This window comes from Dasypus novemcinctus, chromosome 1, assembly GCF_030445035.2.
Source record: "Dasypus novemcinctus isolate mDasNov1 chromosome 1, mDasNov1.1.hap2, whole genome shotgun sequence".
Taxonomy (NCBI): domain Eukaryota; kingdom Metazoa; phylum Chordata; class Mammalia; order Cingulata; family Dasypodidae; genus Dasypus; species Dasypus novemcinctus.
Genome location: NC_080673.1, coordinates 188,139,987 through 188,162,046, shown reverse-complemented (window position 1 = coordinate 188,162,046; position 22,060 = coordinate 188,139,987). Strand labels below are relative to the sequence as shown.

The 22,060-nt window shown below is 38.7% G+C and overlaps 1 protein-coding gene across 5 annotated transcripts in view; it reads right to left on the bottom strand.

The window, feature by feature from the left end:
• KCNIP4 (potassium voltage-gated channel interacting protein 4) overlaps positions 1 to 22,060 on the bottom strand; it is a 1,217,739-nt gene that overhangs the window by 121,207 nt on the left and 1,074,472 nt on the right. The window lies entirely within an intron of this gene.

Below are 22,060 nucleotides of genomic sequence, written 5' to 3'. Positions count from 1 at the left end.
TGCAGTAGGTTTCAAGCTGGACTAATAGCCTCTGCTCTCACCTCTCAAACCTATCTTTTATGCTCTGTCAGAGGGCTATTTCTAAAGCATAAATCCTGTCCTTATCTGTGCTGGTTCCCTTGGTGATCTCACCCAGTCTCATGGTGATTACCATTTAGGTATTGTTGTCACTAATATTTATTTCCTAGCCTGGCCCCCTCTCCTGAACTCTAGTCATAAATGTCTTACCACCTCCTCCTAACTCTCTAAAAGGCACCTGAATCCTCAAAATAAAATGGAGCTCCTGGCCTTGTTATTCAAATGTGCTTCTCCTTTAACCTTTCACATTTCAGTTAATTTCAATTCATTCTTCTGATTTCTTAGATCCAAAAGGTTAGGATCACCTTTGAATAAGGAACTTTGATACAGAGAGGCTAAATATCATCCCAGTTTCATGAATGAGTAAGTAGGAGAACTGTTAACTGGATTTTGTCTAGGTTCTGGCTATGCTGCAGAAATGAATTTCAAGAGCATGTCAGGTGAGTTAGGCCAGTAATTTATTCAGGTAGGGAGGGAAGAGAAATGGGAGAAAATAACAGAGCAGGGATCCCAGGTAGAGAGGAAGGGGATGAAAAGGGATAAAATGGGCTGATTTACAAGCTACAATTTCCCATTATTGATTATAAATGCCCAGATTTACTTGCATGGCCACGTGGCAGAGAGTGGTGCACAGAGGGCAGGGAATGGGTCCAGAGGCAAGAGAGCAGGGTGAGAGCTCAGGCCTCATGGTTTGTTTTATAAACTATTAATTTTTCCACCCCTTCGCTAATGGCAGGGGAGGGATTCCAGCTGTTTGTTGTTTTGATTGATCACCCCACGCATTAATCCCACAGTGAAGACCCAATGATAAAGTCCCTAGGGAACATGCAGGGCTTTTCCTGGCTCCCAGAAGAAGTCTTTGATCTGGATAGAAGAATCTTGGGGATGGAGGTCTTCCAACAGCCGTTTTGGAGGTCACTGATGTCTACGTGGACTCTCTGCCAGGTTTCAGATCTGTCTATTAATTCCCTGTCTTACTAGCCTGCTTCAGAACCAAGAAGTGAACCTAGGCATTCTGATTCCAGAGTCTATCTGACCTCTGTTCATCTAGTCCCCCATCTTATACACTTCTTTGCATGTAATTTGGTGCTTCATATGGCATCTGCATGACAAATATCAACAGTTCTAATCCGAGGGCAGGCTTGCTAGATACAATTAGAGCTATGAACTCTGGTTCTATCTAGTTGTCATATGCAGAGTTGAAAATTCCCTTTGATAGGGACAAAATATTTTCTTTTTAAAATTCTCTCTCTCATTTGCTCTGGATATTCTGTGTTTTTCCATTTGGATACTAGGCTGGAATTTTGAGATGAGAATTCAAATGTGTCTGTTATAATAAAGTCTCACTACTACCTGGCTGTATGTCTTTAAAAAAGTTTCTAAGCCTCTTGATAGCTACAATTACTTTGCCAAAAAAGTGTCTCGCATGCAACAGATGGCCCAGTAATTGATGAAATAAAAGAAAAATAGATAAATCGAATTACAAATTTCCTTTACTTCTTGAGGGCAAGAAGCACATCTGTTTCCTCAATATTCATTTCCCAAGTGTTTATTAAACTTACACCTTCTGTAGAAACTTGATAAATATGTGTGAATTGCTGGTTGAAGATTTCCTGAATTGTTATATGGTAAAGGCAAGTGCCTTTGAATTCCAGAAGCAAGGTAGTGAAGTAGAAAGAATCCTGAATTGAGAGACAGGTTTTGAAAAAAAGAAGGCAGAGACTTAAATTATTTGATTTCAGGACAAATGGCCATCACATAGGTCAGAGTCTTTGCCTCTCTAAAATATGGGGAGGGTAGGATTAGTTGATTCCAAAGATGTTTTAAGAGAGCTCTGACTATAATTTACCTTCACACAGAAAGTGTAAGCATGGGACATTTCCATTTGTGCTGGACCAATTTAATGTGAGGAAATCAGGAACTCATCATCAGCATCTACCACCTACAAATACATCCATTTACACAGTATTTCTTTTAGACACCTTGCTAGTACTTTAAGGTACATAATATTTTCCTCATTTACACATAAGAAGGATGAGGCTCAGGGTGTGGCCCAGGTTATCATGACTAGTAAGGGGCAGAGGTGAGATTGGAATCCCAGTTTAATGGACTGGTAAATCTTCAGGCTTTGTCCTGGAACACATGTCCTTCCTATGACTCCAGGACTAGTGATGCTTACCAAAAGGCAGTAAAGGGTTACTGTAGAAGATGGCCTCATTTCTTGAACATCAGTTTCATCTAGCTCCAGAGGAGAGCACTATGATCTGCTGAAGAATATTCCAGTCACATAAAACACTAATTAATTAGAAAAACCAGGTAATTAACTGCATACGCCCATTCTGTTTTCAATGATTGAAATCTGTCCAATAAATCAGCTGCTCTCTATTAATGACAATACAAAGCATGTTCAGTAATAGGCTTGCCTTACATTAAGGAATTAATGTGTGGTTTTATAGGGAGTTCCAGAAGAAACCAAGTGGGTATAATTAGCATTCGCTTCATTGTACAGATTACACGGTGCCTTGATTCTGCTCCTGACAAACCATAAATCGCTAAATCATGTGAGGTGTATTAAAACATGTTGATTCTACTATTAGTTCCAAGAGGAACATTACTGTCCACCTCCACCCCACTCCAACCCCCCGTGGAGAGGGGACTCAGAGACCTAAAATAATTATAGATCACAAGCTTTAACAATCAACCAAAAAGGGACTAATCACAACTTTTCTGGGAATTTGTTTATTTCCACTTTTTTTTCATGAAGAGTTCTGCACTAGAGCATATTTTTGGTAAAAAGATCCAACTTGGAGTTTAATTGCAAAAATTATGCTATTTTCTTTCTCGGTGATAGGGAATTAAATTACTGCTCAGATTATTTTTTGTTCTTTTCTCTACATATTTCAACAATTGCCTACATTTTATAAGATCTCTTTGTGAGACAAGTAGAGGCATAATGATTTAGAAAGCCAGAAAGACTGAATAATTAGATAACTGTCTAAAGTTGAAGTTCTGCTGGAAGGATCTACAAAGAATAAAATTTAGGAGAAAATGCCATTGGCCCAGTGCAAAGCCAATGCAAAGAAGAGCTGAATACTTGGCTTCTGAGAAGTTCTGAACTAAATACGATGCTAAACAGCAATAACTCTCTTGCCCTACATTTTTTGGAAAGAATTAGGCCTTCCTTTCTCAATGTCATAGAATCTATAATGTATGTTTTATTGGTCATATTATATGTATGTCCTTCACAAGTTTCCTTCAGTATTTTTTGAAGATCAATAGGCAAAGTATAAATATGAAAACAGATATTAAACAGTGCATTGAGTGCATTGACCTAAGTACAATTATTTAAGAATCACACCACATTGGGAAAAAAAGGTAAGTGATTTTACTAAATTCTTTGTTGACCTATCTGAATGCTTAAAAATGGAAAGTCCCTTCTGCATGAAAAATTTGGGAGGTAATATTTTTAGCTCACTTTTGGTCAATGACATATCTTTGAAGGACAGAAGGAAGGAGGTCTTTGAGAGGACAAAGAGTAAGTCTTCTGGAATAATATTATCTACTCTAGTGAAATGATTCTTTGTGGATATAAGGGCATATTTTCCTTTATTGTTTGTAGATAATTTGTTTCAAGTTTCTGCATGGTGAAGTGAGGTTGCTATAGCAAATTGGAACTGGAAAAAGATCAAGGACCATATCTAAATCCTGGTTCTCCTACCATGTGCGCCTGTCACATGAATATACTTCTTCTTGTATCCTCTTTTGCAAAATGTTAATATTGCCTTGAAATTATATGCCATAATATGTGAAAGCACTTTGAGATAATGTATAGTACATACTATACATAGAGCTTTACTAATATTTTGATAATATACCTCATTTGGTGGCAAGGCTCTCTATTTTTCCTTTATACTATCTCATTGATGATTATCAACATCTTGTGTCATACTTGCTCCTCTGCCAGTTCTTCTGGTTTGTCTTTTCACCCCTGAAGTTTTCCATAATTTATTAACTAATATATTTCTAACCATTTCTCTAACATGGTAATTGGGGAATGTCAATTGGTCATTTATACAAAAATAATTAATTTGACTATTACTTGGTCAGATTGTTTCAAATATTAACTCTTCTTGAAGTTGCTAACCTCTTATCTCATTCATTTATAATAAATGTTTCTTATACACATGGATAGTGCACACAGAAAATATTTTTTTAGGGCCCTGAAGATAGACTTTTAAACTCTATGTTCAGTTTTACTTCAGTAATTCCATTAGTAGAGTTTAAGTCAACCAGCTTGTAAAGCATTTGAAGACAGAGACATTGTTTCCTTAATCTTTGTACCTCCTTGTTCCCAACTTTGACACAGACAAACAGAGGTGTGATGAAGGGGGTCTATACAAGGCTGCAGTCCTTAGAATCCAAACACATCTGGCCAGCAACCTGCGAGAGGATCCAGACTCTCCTTGTCCTACACAGAGTTCAGCTGAAAAGGTGGAGCAGACACTGAGAGAAACAAGACGAGAATACCAGAGATACTGAAGCAGAGCAGCTGGGTTCTTAAGGGACTATTTGGAGCCAGGAAAGTTTCCCTGAGGCTGGATATAGTCACCAGGATCTTTACAGAGTCCCCATGGTCAGAATCAAGTTTAGGAAGGGAGCTGTCTGAATCTTGAACACATTCATTTATCCAAGAAACAAATACTTACTAAGAATCTATTGGGAAGTGGCCATGGCTCAATCAGTTGGGCTCCCATCTACCATATGGGAGACCCTGGGTTCATGTTCCGGGGCCTCCTTGTGAAGGCAGGTTCGCCTGCAAGCAGCAGAGAGCTGCCTGCAAGTACCGCGGAGGGCTGCCAGGCCTACAAGCGCCATGGAGAGCCGACTCAACAAGGTGATGCAACGGAAAAGGGAGACAAAAACACAGAAGAGCACACAGCAAATGGACACAGACAGCAGACAGCAAACAAGCTGCAAGTGGGGGGAGGAAATAAACAAAAAATAAATACAGACACATAGAAGAATGCACAGCAAATGGACACAGAGAGCAAGCAGCAAGCAAGACGCAAGGTGGAGTGGATAAAAAGAACCTATTATGTGAGTTTACAGAACACAACTTCTATAACTAACAAAAAATAGGACCAAATATGTGGATCGTTGAAATAGTAGTACAACATAGTTAATGTCATTAACACCACTGACCTGTATATCTGAAAGTGGATAAGATGGAAACTTTCATATTGTGTATGTTATCAGAATAATTTTTTTTTTAAAAACCTCATAGAACTGTTCAATACAGTGAACACTAAATAGTATAATTATAATATTAATTCATTGGGAAACGGACTTTGGCCCAGTGGTTAGGGCGTCCGTCTACCACATGGGAGGTCCGCGGTTCAAGCCACGGGCCTCCTTGACCCGTGTGGAGCTGGCCCATGCGCAGTGCTGATGCGCGCAAGGAGTGCCGTGCCACACAGGGGTGTCCCCCGTGTAGGGGAGCCCACGCGCAAGGAGTGCACCCATAAGGAGAGCCGCCCAGCGCGAAGGAGGGAGCAGCCTGCTGAGGAATGGCGCCGCCCACACTTCCCGTGCCGCTGATGACAACGGAAGCGGACAAAGAAACAAGACGCAGCAAAAAGACACAGAAAACAGACAACCGGGGGAGGGGAGGGGAATTAAATAAATAAAAATAAATCTTTAAAAAAAAATAATAATAATATTAATTCATTAATTGTAACAAAAATACCACACTAAAGCAAAATAGTAATAATTGGCAAAACTATGTGAATGGGCACATGTATAGGAAACCTGTGCTTCCTGCACAGTTTTTCTGTATACTTATGATTGCTCAAAGAAAAAGAAAACGAAGAATTACTCTGGGCTGGGAAGACTGTTAGATTCTGAGTATATGTGGGCAAATTAAACATCAGTGTTAGAATTCAGTTACTTCTCTGGAAAGAACTTCTATTCAGGAAACTGAAAGGAGTCCAGTATGACTGCAACATTGAGGGTGAATGGTATCTAACACGAAACACAATAAAGCTGGTAGTCAATAAATTTTATGTCTCCCACCAGTAGTTTACCCCTAAGCAAGTGCCTGGAGCTTCACAGACTCTTCTCTCTTTCAAGTCCTCATTATCCATATTTTCATTCAATCCTGTAAGCTACCTTATAAATTTCTGGTGACTTCTTTTTTCCTCCTGTATGCCAGAATAGGTTTCTGTTGCTTACAATCAAAGAGCCCTAACTGATACAGACACTTCCTGTCCTTAACTTGCTTGCCTGCTTAGTGACATTTAACAGAGGCCCTACTTCTTGAGGACCATAGTCTTTAGGCTTAAAGGACTAGTGTTTCTTGGTTTTCTTCCTGTCTTTCTGACTTGTTCTTTGCAAGGTCTTCTCTGTCTTCTTTCCTTTACTGATCATCTAAAATATAACTCCCCCAAACCTTAAACCTCGATCTTCCTCTTTTCAGCCATTTTCAGTGGTTGAAAGCATGTGGAAGACTAACAAAATTAAAATCCTTACCCTTCCCTCCTAACTGTATGATCTTTGGAAGGTTCATAAGTTTTTTTGTTTTGTTTTGTTTTGTTTTTAGAAATTGCCTGTATTTCTATGGTGCATTACATGTTCAATTCTATGCCTCAGTTTTCTTTTAATTAAAAACAACACCACCTATTTCTTAGGATCTTAAGAGGAAATAAAAGGAGTTATTTATAACTAATGTGCTCAATATGTGCAATTTTTATTATAATTATTAGTAATTATCTATTCTCATGACCTTAAATATCATCTATAAGCTAATGACTCTTAAATTTGTATCCCCAAGCACTTCCCTAAACTCTGGGAAAAGACATTCAACCTAAATCCAAATTTTTGATCCCCAACTTCCACCACTGCCATTTGCCTTCAACTTTTCTCCCCCATTTACCATAACTGTGATGTTTAATTTCATGTGTCACTTTGGCTAGTTCATAGTGTCCAGTTGTTTGATCAAGCAAGCACTTCCTGACTGTTACTGTGAAGGTTTTCATAGATACATCTGCATCTATAATTAGTTGATTGCATCTATGGCTGATTGCATCTAAATCAACATAAGAGATTGACCTCGATAATGTGGGGAGTCTCTTCATCCAATCAGTTAGAAGTCTTAAAAGTCAAGATGAACTATTTCAGTAATTGGAAAGAAGAATTTCTGCCTTATGTTCCATCAGTCAGCTTACACCGTGGAATACAAACTTGCCAGTCTTCAGAATCACCTCTGGTGAAGTATCCAACTTACAGCTCGTTCTTCAGAGTTCAGACTTGTCATCCCCCACAGTCATGTGAGCCAATTCCTCATGATAAATATATATCCTGTTGCTTTGGCTACTCTATAGAGAGCACTAAATAATACAGAAATAAAGCAACTTAGTAAATATGTACCAATACCTGCCCATTTGTCTGCTTAAGTCTGGCCTTTAAAACTTTGATTTCCAAAGAGCTTCCCTAGGTCTCCTTTCCCCCATTTCTCTCTCTCACAGAGCCCTGTCCTGTTGCTTCATTGAAAGTACCACAATTTACACTTACTTATGTCTTTGTTTACTTGTTAATTGTCCACTTCCTCTATTAGACTCTAGTCTTCATGAGTTATAGACAGTTCTTTTTTATTGACTGATATGTATCCAATACTAGCAAAGGTCCTGATATATATAAATAGTCAACAAATAGTTCTCGATATGTGTTTATGGACTGGACTAACAAGTGGGAGCTTGAGATAAAAAGTTTTGACTCAAATTTCTAAAATTCCACAGGAGTTTGAATATTCTGCCCTAAGCATAATTCCTTAGAAAATGCATAAAGAAGTGACTGCTTCTATCTCATTTTCCTTAGACAAATTTCTCGTCCTTTGTACTTTCTTCAAGTTAAATTAATCAACACAGATTTAAGAGGATTTACAGTTGAATACACTCAGCCCAAATATAGCACTGTAAAGTTCTGGCAACATATTTTATTTTAATGAAGATTTTAATGCCTGCCAGTATCACTGGAATAATTGCCAGTTAGGCTTACATTAATGAACACATTTAACAGGGAATTGTAAAAAACAGAAAATGAGCTGATTTTGTCAGTTAGGTTCACTGCCAGCAACTTTTAGTGATGGATTGTGCTCCAGATTTGTTTTTAGTTGTAGGCACAGAATATCTAAATTTGCATGCAGGCTCTTTAAGGAACATGAACTGAATATGAAAAATCATGTTTTAGTTTCCCAGTAATACATTCTGGTAAACCAATTAGTTCTTCCAAAATGAATGAGAGCAGTAATGGTGCTAAGCTTGAGCCACACAGCAGTTTCACTACCACCCTGGGCACGGGTTCTGGGATGTCAAGACTGGGTTCCTTGTGCAACAAACGGCATTAGCAAACCTCCTTGGATGAAACTGCTTTTGAACTTATGTGTTCAATTCTGAGGTATGGTGTTAAGGAGGGAGGGAACCTTAAAGCATTCAAAAAACAGAGACTTACTTTTTGTAAAAAAATGATGATCCTTCAAGCAGCATTGTAGTTTGAACTGTGGGTTGATTTCTCCAGGACTAAAAATTTCCACTTAGGAAGATTTGCTGAAACTCAGGAAATCTTCAGGAATATTCACCAGGAAAATTCAGAAGAATGACTATATTGACTATAGTAGAGTGCTAGTTGTTCCTCCAAAGCCAGTTTCTCCTTCTACATATCTATATAGATATATAGATATATATATATGCTACTATCTAGTTAGAGACTACATTTCCAAGCTTCTTTTGTAGCTGGGTCATCCATTTGACTAAATTTGAATCAATGGGATGTGAGAGAAATTGATGTTTTTAACATTTGAACTATCTCTAAATTAAACCACTTGCCCCTGGGCTATGGCTATTTCACTTTCCCTCAGGACTTGAACATGATAGTGACCTAATTTAAACAACACAGAGGGGACCAGCACCCTAACCAAGTAAGAGCAGGCAATGTGTTGGAAGGTTCCTGGGTTCCTGAATGCCCTACTGAATAAGAACCACCCCATTAAACCACAGCAACCCATCTGACTAAAGAGCAAAATAAAATTTGATATTACTTGCAGGATTGTTGTGGATGAGTGGATGAATAATCTTAAAATCTTTAGAAAGGCTAACAAAAGTTTGCTTGTTATAAGGGCTGCTTTTAATGTCTTGAATATTTTATATAAGTTGTTTTTTAAAAATTATCCATATCTCTGTGGTATAAATATGTTTAAGAGCATATAAAATTATGTTCTCTTGATTTTTTGCAAAATCCAAGTGAGGAAATCATTACTAGGAAACCTATGTCAGTTTATCCAGGAATTTAAGAGACAATAAATTAAAACTGAAATTAAGTGCACCATTTCCTATTTTGTCCTCTGTCAAATCTTAATAGAGTTAAGAACTAATCTATGATTTTTTGCCTTTTATTTTTTGGTGGGAGGGCCTCTGTTACATAAAGTGTGAAGCAATGTCTGGGAGTGGAGCAAAGAAATTTTAAGGAAGAGCTTCTTGACAGTAACACAATTCAGATTAGCATCATGATAACAATAATATTTTATAATAATAAATATATTAATAACAATTCTTCATTTTATTGATTCTTTATCATGAGACAGATTCTATGTGCTAGACTTTACATTCATTATTTTGCAAAGCATCTGTAAGATGTTATTATGCTTTATTCTGCAGATGAAAATGAGGCCCAGAGAGGTAAAGTTTCTTGCCCAAGGGCAGCCAGGCCCATTGTCATTTTAAGTCACTCTGCTTAAACTGTGTAAATACTAGAGTTAATGCTGAACATTTGCTGTTCTTCTGGGGGTATGGAATTTTGGTATGTGCTAGACAGAGGGTGCCCAGATGTATCCCGCTCCCAGGTAAAACCCTGGGCACTGAGTTGTTAATGGACTTCCTTGGTAGACAACATTTCATATGTGTTGTCACAACTTGTTGCTGAAGGAATTAAGTGCATCTGTGTGACTCCCCTGGGAGGGAACTCTTGGAAGCTTCCATTTGATTTCCTCTGTACTTCACCTAACGCACCTTCTCTTTTTCTTATTATACCTTGTATCCTTTTGTTGTAATAAATGATAAGCACAAACACAACTATTGGCTGAGTCCTAAGAGTCCTCCTAGTGAATTATCAAATCTCTGGTGGTTCTTGAGATCCCTGACACAACTTTCCTTCATGCCTTTCTTTCATTGGGAGGAGAGTGAATTTCATTTTCTTCCTGAGCATATAGGAGCATATATTTCTCAGCATCGGCTTGAAGTCAGGTGGGGCTGTATGACTAAGTTTTGACTAGCAGAAAGTGGGCAGAAGGGACATCTACCTCTCCATGCCAGGCCCCTCAAATGTCTCACACAATCTTCCTTGCTATCTGAATCAGTCTGATATTATTGATGAATTCTAAAAAGAAATATTGGATTATGTCTGTAAACTGGTCTTTTTCTCTGGGCATATTAGAGTGTATATTGGATTTAGAGATTTTACTTTTATGTGCTTAAATAATGATTAAGGCTTTGATTGGGCCATGTCATTAGGACATTGAGTTCCTGACCCCCCTGGTAGGTGGGGACTCACAGAGAAACTGCACTATAGAGAAGGGAGGCTGGGGTTTCGAGCTGGAGCCCAGGAAGTGAACACACAAGAGAAGAACACAGAAGAATAGAGACGGCTCCTTAGACATGGTAGAAGCCCCAGGGAGAGATCCAGAGCCATTCTCCTGATAGTCTACAGCTGGCATTGTGGGAAGAGCACAGCAGCTGAGCCCAGAGAGAAATGGAGTCCTGGAAAGAAAGGAACCCAAGAAGCCTGAACTCTTGGCAGATGTCTGCAGCCATTTTGCCCCAGCATGTGGCAATGGACTTTGGTGAGGGAAGTAACTTATGCTTTATGGCCTGGTGACTGTAAGCTTCTATCCCAAATAAATACCTTTATAAAAGCCAACAGATTTCTGATATTTTACATCAGCACCCCTTTGGCTGGCTAATACATTGTCTCTCTTCAGGCTCTCTTGATCAGTTTTGTTGAGATATATTATCATACAATCCAGCCAAGTGTTTTAGTTTGCTAAAAACTGCTGGAAGCAATATGCCAGAAATGGGCTGGCTTTTACAGATGGGAATTTTTTAGGTTAAAAGCTTACAGTTCTGAGGTGGATAAAAATGTCTACATCAAGTCATCAGGTAAAACTCTTTCCCCAAAGCTCAGTTGCTAGTGATCCTCAACTCCAGCCATGTGTCAGGGCACAAAGGCAGCTCTGTTGGTCCCTGCCTTCTCCTCCAGGCCACATTGCTTTCAGCTTCTTGCTCTCATGGTGATTCTCAGCTTCTGGGTTCCTCTCTGTCTTAGCAGTTCTTCTCTGTGTCTATGGTTTTTATTCCTCCATTTACAAAGGATTACGGTAAGAGAACTAAGATCTACCCTGGACTATGACTTACTGGAGCAATCTAATCAAATGACCTTTGCTCAGTTCTAATCCAATCTCACAATAGGTTCAATGTAAGAATATTATTTTCTGGAGTCAACAAAAGACTCAAACCAACAAACAAGGTATACGATCAATGACTTTTAGTATAGTCACAGGGTTGTGTATTCATAAACACACTCAATTTTAGAACATTTTCATTACTCCAAAAAGAAAAACTCCACACTCCTTAGCAGTCACCTCTCAATCCCTTTATCCTGCCCCAGCCCTATATAATCACTAATCTAATTCTGTCTCTATAGATTTATTTATATTTACATTTTATACAAATGGAATTATACCATATGTAGTACTGATCCTCTTCTTTTGATTGAGGACCAGGTACAGATGGTCCAATGGGAGATGCTGAGGCAATAATGAAAGCACTTTATGGAAGGAATATTCTGAATAAATGTGTATAACAGAGCCCCCCAATGGCTTATTGACTCATGTAAGACTGTGAGATACAAAGGAGAGAAACAAACTTTTGTTGGGTTAAGCTACTGAAATGCCGGTGCTGTGAGCCTACTCTAATACATTTGGGGACCTGCTGAACACCACCATCCCAATCTCTTCTTCCAGGCTATGGAGTTTGAACAACAGAGATCCCATTACCACATTGATGGGATAATTATCTGATAAGCAATATAGGACATGGAGAACCAACTGCACGAAAACGCTGGACACTCTTGTAATAGAACCAAAAGAAGACCTTTATTACCCTATGAGACTAGTCTTATCATTTTGTTAAATTCTTGGTAAGCTCGATAAAAGGTGTTAAGCTAGTATGTTGTTATTTTAGTAAATGAGCAATGCTTATTCATGTCCCTTATCATTAGATTATTTTTCCAGGAGGATAATTAATAGCTATTCCATTTTACTAGGTAGATGTAGAGGAAAGTGAAAATAGGAAGGCAAGAGAAAATATCAATTTTATCTGGGATGGTCATCTGACTATACGTTTTGGGTCATCCATTCATTCTGAAACAAGTGTTGATTACTTGCTCTCAGAAACTTACAAAAGAGGGAAGGACACATGTAAACTGAAAACCAGTAATAAATGCTATAATCAGGGGCACATATGAGTGTTTCCAAACCTACTTCCAAATTTCTCACTCTCCTGCAGGAGCTTTGTAGAGGATCTCCCTACTTTCGTTTCAGTTCCCTATGTTTCATTTTACTTGGAGGAGCTTGCTGTGGCCATCTCTTAAAAATCAATATTATGTTGTATCAGACCTTTGTAAAACCAGTAGTTTCTCAGGACACTTGGAACAAAACAAAAACAATGTTCCAGGTCTTACTCGTGCTTGCCTAACTCCTGCCTCAGGGTTTTGGGCTATTCTCTCTATTGGGAATGTTCTCTACCAACCTTCATATGACTGTGTCCTTCCTGACATTCAAAATGTACCATTTTCCCAGTGAATCTGTGGTAAAATAAATGATAACTCCCCAAAGCATATCTATGTTCCACTCTCTGGAACCTATGGATATTGATTTATATGGCAAAAAAAAAAAAGTCTTTGCAAATGTGATTGAGTTAAGGATCTTAAAATGGGGAGATGATAATGGATTATCTGGGAAGGCCCTCATGGCAATCACATGCATCCTTATTAGAGTGAGGACAAAGGGAAACTTGACACATACGCAGGAAGAAGATGATATGAAGATGGAGCAGACAGGGGTTTGAAGATGCTGGCTTTGAACACTGGAATAATGCAGCTACAAGCCAAGGAATGCTGGGCACCACCAGACGCTGAAAGAAGCAATGAAAGAAGCAAGAGTTCTCCTCTGGATCCTCCAGAGGAAATGCACATGGACTAACACCTTGACTTGAGCCCACTGATACTGATTTAGGACTCCAGAATTGTGAGAGAATAAATTTCTGTGAGTTTAAGCCCAGGTTTGTGGCAGTTTGTTATAGTAGCTGCAAAAAACTGATACAGAGTCCTTCCTTAGCTGTAAAAGCATGTTCTTTTACTTACTTCTCTGTGACAAATCAGATTTTATTTTCTTCACCATTCTGATCACCACTAGATGTTTTCTTATTTAACTGTTTGTTTATTGTCACCCTCCCTCTATTCCTATGCTCTTCTGGCATGTAAATGCCAAGAGAAGTTATCCTAAATTCCTAGTACAGTAACAGTCACACATTGGGCACTCAGAGAATGAATGATGAAAAAAAAAAATTTGTAATGAAGTGTAAGGTAGTATGTGGAGAAGGTGTTGGGGTTGCCTGATAAATGGAAAAGATGTTTCATGGAATGGTGTTCTCTGTAGGAGGAAAAGTACAGCAAAGTTTCCTTAGAAAGAGAGAGGGAACATCAGCTGGCCCCTTATGACTGGATCAGAGTAGCTGGGGAATCAGTGAGGTGAGAGTAGAAAAAGCACACAAGAGCTAGTTGGTGAAGCGCTGATGGGTCATTGCAGCATAGAGCACATCTAACCCAGGGCTGGAAACATATTAAAAGTAAATAGGTGCTCGGCACATTTTTGTTGGGTTAGTGCAGGAGGCAGTTAGAGCTTTCTTCTGCCAGCAATGAAGAATCATTAATGAGTTTTAAGTAGGAAATGTGCACTTTTGAAAGACTCCTCTGGCTTGTGAAAAATAGTTCAGAGAAAGATACAATTGGAGGCCAGAAGTTTGGGAGACCATCATGCTAATGCAGAGGAGGGATGACAGCAGTGTGAGGGAGGCAGGCAGCAGCTGAGCAAAGGGCAAAGAAGGGAGAGATGCAGAGCCTGGAGAACTGATCTTGGCCGGAGTTGGAGATTAATTAGAAGTAAGAAGTAAGTGAGGAGTCCAGGATACATATGAGTTCCTCATTTAGGTGACTGAATAAATGGAAATATTATTTACTGAGAAAAGATAGGTTTAGGAGACAAAGATGATAAATTAAATACCTCGCACACATATTTCATGATCTTTCTACTTCATGAAAGTAAAAGCTAATGTAAACATGAGGCATTATCTGGATAATGCAGGATAACTTTTATCTGTTAGAACTTGACCAGGGCCTAGTACCTTTATTTGAAAATAAGACATTGAAGGCTGCAAAGGACCAGACCCCTTGAGTTAGTCTGGAGAACACAAATATGTAGTAGCCTTGGGACACATGGTCTTCGGCAGCTCATAGTTAAACATAAATAAGGGAGGGACCTCAGTCCACTTTTATTTCCCTATTTCCTAGAGTTTGATTTTCGAAGTTGAGGAGGGGTTGATATAGATATTCTAAAGAAAGTTCCTTGAAACAAGGATGGAGTAGGACAACATGAGCATTCTGAATTCCCCACTGGGGTCACCATGCAAACAAAGAGAAGGCTGATGCATTGATGTAACAATTCACTAAACCACCTCTCAGGTCAGGCTCAAAGTATCCAACAGGGAACTTCTGATGAACATCGATGTGCTGGTTATTTAAATTTCCAAATAAAATGCCCCAATTAATTGTTAATTGTTAAGTAAAAGCAATCAAGTTGTAGAATATGTACATTATGAACTCATTTGTGTCAAAAGAATATGAATACATGCATATAGCCAATATCTACAAAAATAAGAGAGAAAGTTAATAGTGGTTATCTCCAGTGAGGATGGGTGATTGTTGATAGGAGAGTTTAATATTCCACCTTGCATCCTTCAGTATGATTTGCAATGTTTATCATGGCACTTTATTATTTTAAAATAAAAAGAAAAAATAAACCAAAAAGAATCCAAATATCATAGAATATGCTCAGTATATACTGATTTCAAGTTGCAATACATTTCAAGATGGCATCAGAACATCTTTGTTATGAATACTAGTTACTTCAGTACTTAGTAGAAGTAGAAGAAAGGAGAACTGAGGGGCTCTACTATTTGTTAACTATATATCACCCACAAGGTATTACATAGAACATTTTTCATCCACGTTTGTTAATATCCTAAATCTTCCAAGGAGAACTTAATGTTCAGAAAAGATAAGCCACCTGCCAAAGGCAGGAAATGGCATCTACAAGGTTTGAATTCAGGTGAGCACTTGGGCCAGGCCAGTACTGAAAGGTCAGAAGGAGAACTATGTTTGTCTGCTTAGACCTCTGGGCAACCTCTCCTCAGAAAGCCCTGCATCTTGGAAGTCTGACAGAAAACTCTGCTATGGAAGAGAAAATAACATTTTAACTCTGTTCATATACCTTGATTCCAAAGTGCATGAATAATACTTTGCACTTAAGGAAGATCTTTTATCCAAGTCTTTCAAATGCTGAACTAAACCAATTATTACCCACCCCCTTCATGATTGGAAGCGAAGATCTTAATCTTTAATTTGCTGACAGGGAGAGAGAAGCTGCAAAGGATGAAGTAACTGACTGAAGGTCACACAATCAGTCTGTGAAAGCCTCAAGAATAGCTCTAAGGGTTCGTGACAAAAAACATTTGCGTTACACGATTAGTGGCTTATTCCTTTACTTTAACTTTTATTTAGTGGCTTATTCCTTTACTTTAACCTCTATAATCCCATTCTTTCCCATACATGGGCTAAATTCCCCCCCTCACTTTCCCCATCACAAGGTGGGACTTTTTTTATGTAAATTTACTCTATAAAAAATGTAGACACCTTGAATTTTGTCCTCAGCTCCCTTCATCCCTTCATCTGTTTTTTAAAGGTCTTAGTACAAACATTCTCAAATAAGTTGTTTGGGGTAGAAAGGCCCATCAAAAACTCTCATCTCTGCTGTTTCCTTTGATCATAACATCAAACTGCTGTAGAACTTAATGAAGAGTTTGGTGCCAATTTAGATAACATCCCCAAGGAGATGGCAAAGCACTGAGGGTGGGGACTAACTGTGCTTGTGCCATGACTTCAAACCAAATTCAGTTGCTTCACTCCTTGTGCTTGAGGCCTCTTCACAAACATCACTATGAGGGACTCATCCCAAAATGATCCCCAAAGAGTCATGTGCTTCTTAATATCTTCCCCTTGAGTGCTGGGAGAACTTGTGACATGCTTCTTTTCCATAGAGTAGGACAAGGGGGATGGGATGAGATATCATGCCCATCATTACACTACGTTATAAATGACTCTTAGTAGACCAGAGAGATCTCCCTCATTGACTTTGAAGAAGTAAGCTGCCATGTTTGAGAAGCCCTTTGAGAGCTCCATGTGTGGCAAGGAAACTCAGGTGTCCTCTAGATTCTGAGTGACATCGGGCTGCTGAACAGCAGGAAAGTGGGGTCTCAGATATAACTACAATTAAATGAATTATGCTAACAAGCATCTGAGCTTGAAAGAGGACCCTGGGATCCTGAAAGAAATGCAGCCTAACTAACTTCTTGATTGCAGCCTTGCGAGACTGTGAGCAGAGGACCTGGCTAAGCCATGCTCAGATTCCTGACCCATGGAAACTAGGTGATAATGAATGCTGCTTTTTTTTCCCTTTGAGTTACCAGGGCTGGGGATTGAACCTGGGACCTCCTATGTGGGAAACCGGCACTCAACCACTGAGCCACATCAGCTCTACTGAGTTGGTTTTCTCATTTGTTTGCTTGTTGTTTGTTTTTGTTTTTTTAGGAAGCAGCGGGGACTGAGCCTAGGACCTCCTTGTGGGAAGCAGGCACTCAACTACTTGAGCCACATCCACTCTCCATGAATGCTGTTTTAAACCTTTAAGTATGTGGTAACTGGTTAGGTGACAATAGAAAAATACAGACACCTCTCCCTCTTAGTGCATTTTTAGCTAAAAGGGATATTGACAAATACTAAAGTGATAACTTAAAGATATATTTGAATTCTAATCCATATTTTAATCTATTATAATTCAAAGCAGTGAAAGAGAATAAAGTAAGGTAAGCATCTGCAGAGGATGGAGCTAGGAATAGGTATCCAAAGCATGTACGTCCAACTACTCTCAACTACATTTCATCTGTTACCATTAAAATAGAAAGAATATGCTGTAAATTATTAATTAATGTGAAAAAATCAAAAAAGCCACCATTGTATTATAACCTCAATACCCAAAAGACCATTCATGACTACCTAAAATTGGACTGAAGTTCCATTTGGTTTTGATAGAAAGCAACAAAGCAAAATTATGAATCATGTATATAGATACTTGTATGACCTTTGACATCAGGGGTTCTCATATGTGTTTTTCTTTTAGCTGTTTTTACAGTGTGAAATTTTAAAAGAAAAAATAATTTCAAAATTGAAGACAAAGATTACTGAGCATAATCCCATATTTAATTGAATCACAATCTGTAGAGGTAGACCTGCTACCCATTTCCCTCACCTTGCCCATCATGGATCCATGTACTTCCTATGTAGCCAGCCTATCTGTTGTTCATATGTAGTAGTTTGAGGCATTTATGGACCCCGGAAAATCATGTCCTCAGGGTTAATCCATTTCTGTGGGTGTAAACATATTGTAGGTGAGAGCTTTTATTTGGTTACTTCTACAGAATGTGACCCAGAGAGGATCTTAATCCTTTTACTGGAGGATTATAAACAGGGTGAATATAGAGAGAAGCCCAGAGAGAAAAGCTACAGAAGGAGAAAGCCAGAGGAAGCCAGAAACAATGAAACCTAGAGGAAAGTGCTGCCATGCCCCTTCCCATATGAGAGAGGAGTCCAGGATCACTGGCATCCAGTCTTTGGGGAGAAAGCATGTCCTGGTGATGCCTTGATTTGGTGATTTGGACATTTTTCTCAACCTTGAAATAGTAAGCTTACAACCTAATAACTCCCTATTGTAAAAGCCAGCCCATTTCTGGTATATTGCATTTTGGCAACCTAGCAGACTAAAACACAGCACTAGTATATTATATATTTTGTTCAGTGTTTCTCAATCATGGCTGCACATTGGAATCACTTGGAGAGCTTTGTAAGTCTTGATGCTCAACCTGCATCACAGCATTTTTTATCAGAATCACCAACCATGGTACCCAGCATTAACAATCTTCCAAATTTCCCAGATGATTCTAACGTGCACTCAAGTTTGAGATTTCTGACATCCAGATAGTACGTTACATATTTCTGTATCCTTTCTGATATTTAATTATCTCAGCTGCTCCCCAAGTCTTTGCTTACAAGGTACGTGAGATTTGAGGTTGTGGCCTAGCAATCTGTGACTTAAGAAGCCCTTCAAATGATTCTGATGCATATTCTTTTCCATGTGTATCAGCTGCCCATTTTTGGAAACTTATTTCAGCATGTGGCAAGAGAGATGAAAACATGTGAACAACTCAACTGGGCAAAACAGGCTGGGAGGCTAAGAAATTTCCTCTCTCTATCTTCCCTTCCTCCCATTCCCCACTAATATTAATAATGTGTTCAAAACGAGGGCAAATACTATCAGGAATATGCTTTGGGAAAAAGTCGGGAAACTCTGGCAATCTTTACCTGCAGGGTGCCTGACCATACTGAGTTATTTTCATACAAGTATGACTGTTTTAAGATGTTGATGAATGGTTTCTCCCTTTAAACAAAATATGGAGAGTTTTAAAAGTTTAATTCAAAATGACTATCCCAACTGTTTCCAGGGAAATGACATTTTGAGCTTAAGGGCTTTGAGATAATTGATGTTCAGGAAATCAAGAGTAGTTGGTTTGCTTTCTCTGATGCTGAGGTAGTTCAGATTGCTGACCTACTTTCAAGTCTCCCTTGCTATATTTTAGGACATATTTTTTAGAGTTGTACATTTGACTAGAGGAAAATTTTTTAAAAGGCCACTGCTGTTTGATTTATCACTGGCATTGATCAATATTTTTAGCAAATTTTAAGATTTTTTCTTTTTAAAAAAGTATATAAAATGTGCTTTGGGCACCATCAGGCCTGATGGAAATTTATCCTGTTGAAAGAAAGAAAGAGAGAGCAGTAAAGAGAGCAGAAAGAAAAGTGGCAAAGAGCTGAAGAATTGACAGGGAAGAGATAAAGCTTGTAAAAAATGAGGGAGAGTAAAGAATGAAGAAATTGGAAGGGATCAGAAGGGTCGGAAAGGGGAAAGAAAAGAAATCAGGAAAGGAAAAGAGAGAACAAGTAGGGGAGAAAAAGAAAAGAAAAAAGAAAACAATGAAAGCTGACTTCAGAGTCAGGGCAATTTATTTTGAAGTGCCACTTGTACAAGACATGCTGCAGAGAGGCTGGCTCCGAAGGTTAATGATGGGAGCAATCATGAGTCCAATTTGCAACACATGTGAGAAAAAGCAGCCAGACTCCAAATGGAGAGACTCCACAGTGATGGTGGCTGAACAATAATGTATCAGCGGTAGAGGAACACAGGGATGCTGGGAGTTTGAGTATGTTCTCCTTTATTCAAGAACCATTTTGTAGCTGATGCACAATCCAATGTTAAGAAGGCAAAAAAAAAAGCTTTTCACAAAATCTCTGAATTAGAGCAAAGAAATGCAGATGTTCAAATGCACACGTTTACCATTTCATCCTGTGATTAGCCTTCTCTCAGCATTTACTTTTGGCCAAGACTTGTTTTTTTCCACCTCCTCTCCTGCCCTATTCTTTCTGCTTAGTGGTTTCCTACTGCCAGTGGTAGATACAGTTATTTCACTTTAAGTGTTTGCTCTCTCTGATGCCTGCAAATCCTCTGTAGAGGAGGCATAACTGATAATGCGCCAATCTAGCTTTCAAAACCCCATTCTCTTTAGGCATATTTATTTATATGTATTATCTTAACAGATTACACAGCAAGTTTCTTTTCAATGAGAGTCCTGTGTGTGGGAAGATGAGCATTCCAATTATGTCCATTTCTATTTTCATTTACATACCCCCATCACACTTTTATCAAGGCCTGGGTAATGGCAGATGGCCAAATTTCAGAGGAGAAAGGGTATTGTTCTGTAGGGTGGGGGGGGGGGGGTTGGAAATTTAGAATTTCCAGGACAAGAGGATGGTTGAGGTGCAGAAACAGGTTGAGAGAGATCCCATAGAGTCAGAGAAATGGTGGAAAATGGTGTCTTAACTGTCTGATAAAACCCTATAAAAATATTCTGAAAAGTCAATTAGGGTTACAAATTCTCTGAGTAAATTTTTTGTTGTGGAAACCAAAGAAGCAGCTAAGTTTCTCATCTACTCTGCATGAAGTTGGGCAGAGGTAGCCTTTGAAATAGTCAGATTTGAAAAAGCTGAAATTAGAAATCTTTGGATGCTAGAGACTTCTACAGGTCAGGAAATGGGGAGTTTTAGGCAGTGGATTTGGGGAGATCATTTCAACTTTATCTGGATTTCAACGGGTACTGGGGCCTGAATCCCACCCCCACAAAAGACACGTTCAAGTCCTAATCCCCAGTCCTGCGGATGGGAACACATTTGTCAGTAGGACCTTTGAAGATGTGATTATCAGTTAAGGTAAGGACTTATTTGTGAATTGGATTTTAGAAGGTCTTATTTAGATGAGGCCAAATTGAATTGAGGTAGACCTTACTCCATATGACTGCAGTCCTTTTAGGCTAAGGAAATTTGGACATAGTCCAGTAGAAGCTGGAGGGCAGTAGAAGCCAGAAGATAGCAGAAATCAGAGAAGCAAGATTTCCATGTGACGAGTATTGCTAAAACTCTACGGACTTTGGGAGAAAGCAAACCAGCCAATGCCTCAATGTTGGAGTTTAATATCCATTCTGAGAGTCAATAAATTTCCATTGTTTCAGCCAACCCATTATGTGGTATTTTCCTAGCATCCCCAGCAAACTAAGACAAGGGATAACTATTAAAGATTACACACATATATATAAGAACATAATAAATGTAGGAGTGTATAAACCATATGATCTTGATATTGCAATACTTTCAAAATTTTAATTTTTAAATTTTTTTGAGATTGCAATACTTTTAGGGCTGAATTGTTCTCAAATAGATTCATAGCAAGTGTTCTCTCCCCATTTAAATTTTAAGTACCTTGATGACAGCATATTCTCTTAAGCATTTGATTAACTCACAGCATCTAGCTTAAAACTGAGCACATACCAGTATTTAGTAAGAGTGTGTATCTGATAGATGGTTCTGGATTCATCCTCTGGTAGGAAAGGCTATCACTCCTTTTAAAGATGACTAACCTGGGAGAGAGCAGGATATGTGCACATGGATCACAGGGAAACTTACACAGGCAGTACTTAAAGATCCTGTGATTTAGAGTCATTGTCATCATGGTCTCATAGAGACTATAAACTTTAGAGAGACTTTTCTCCAATGCCAGGAATAGACAACCAGTCCATGTTTAAGGATTTCATCCCAAGCTCCAGACTATAGTTCAGAAATGAAGAAACAATTGGAACCTACTGAAATGTCATAGCCAGAAAAGGAAAAAAAAATCTCAACTAATAAATGGATCGACTAAACAATTTGAGAGTACTTGTCCTTGCTTAATATGCAACTACCTTGTGCCAGCAGTGATGTGCCAAAGTAAATCGATACCCAAATGGATAGCAATTTTATTTATATCTAAGAAAGATGGGTGTGAAATGCATATTTGATGGAGGTCTCACAGGACAGTATATTTGCCTCCTTTATCTCCTATTTT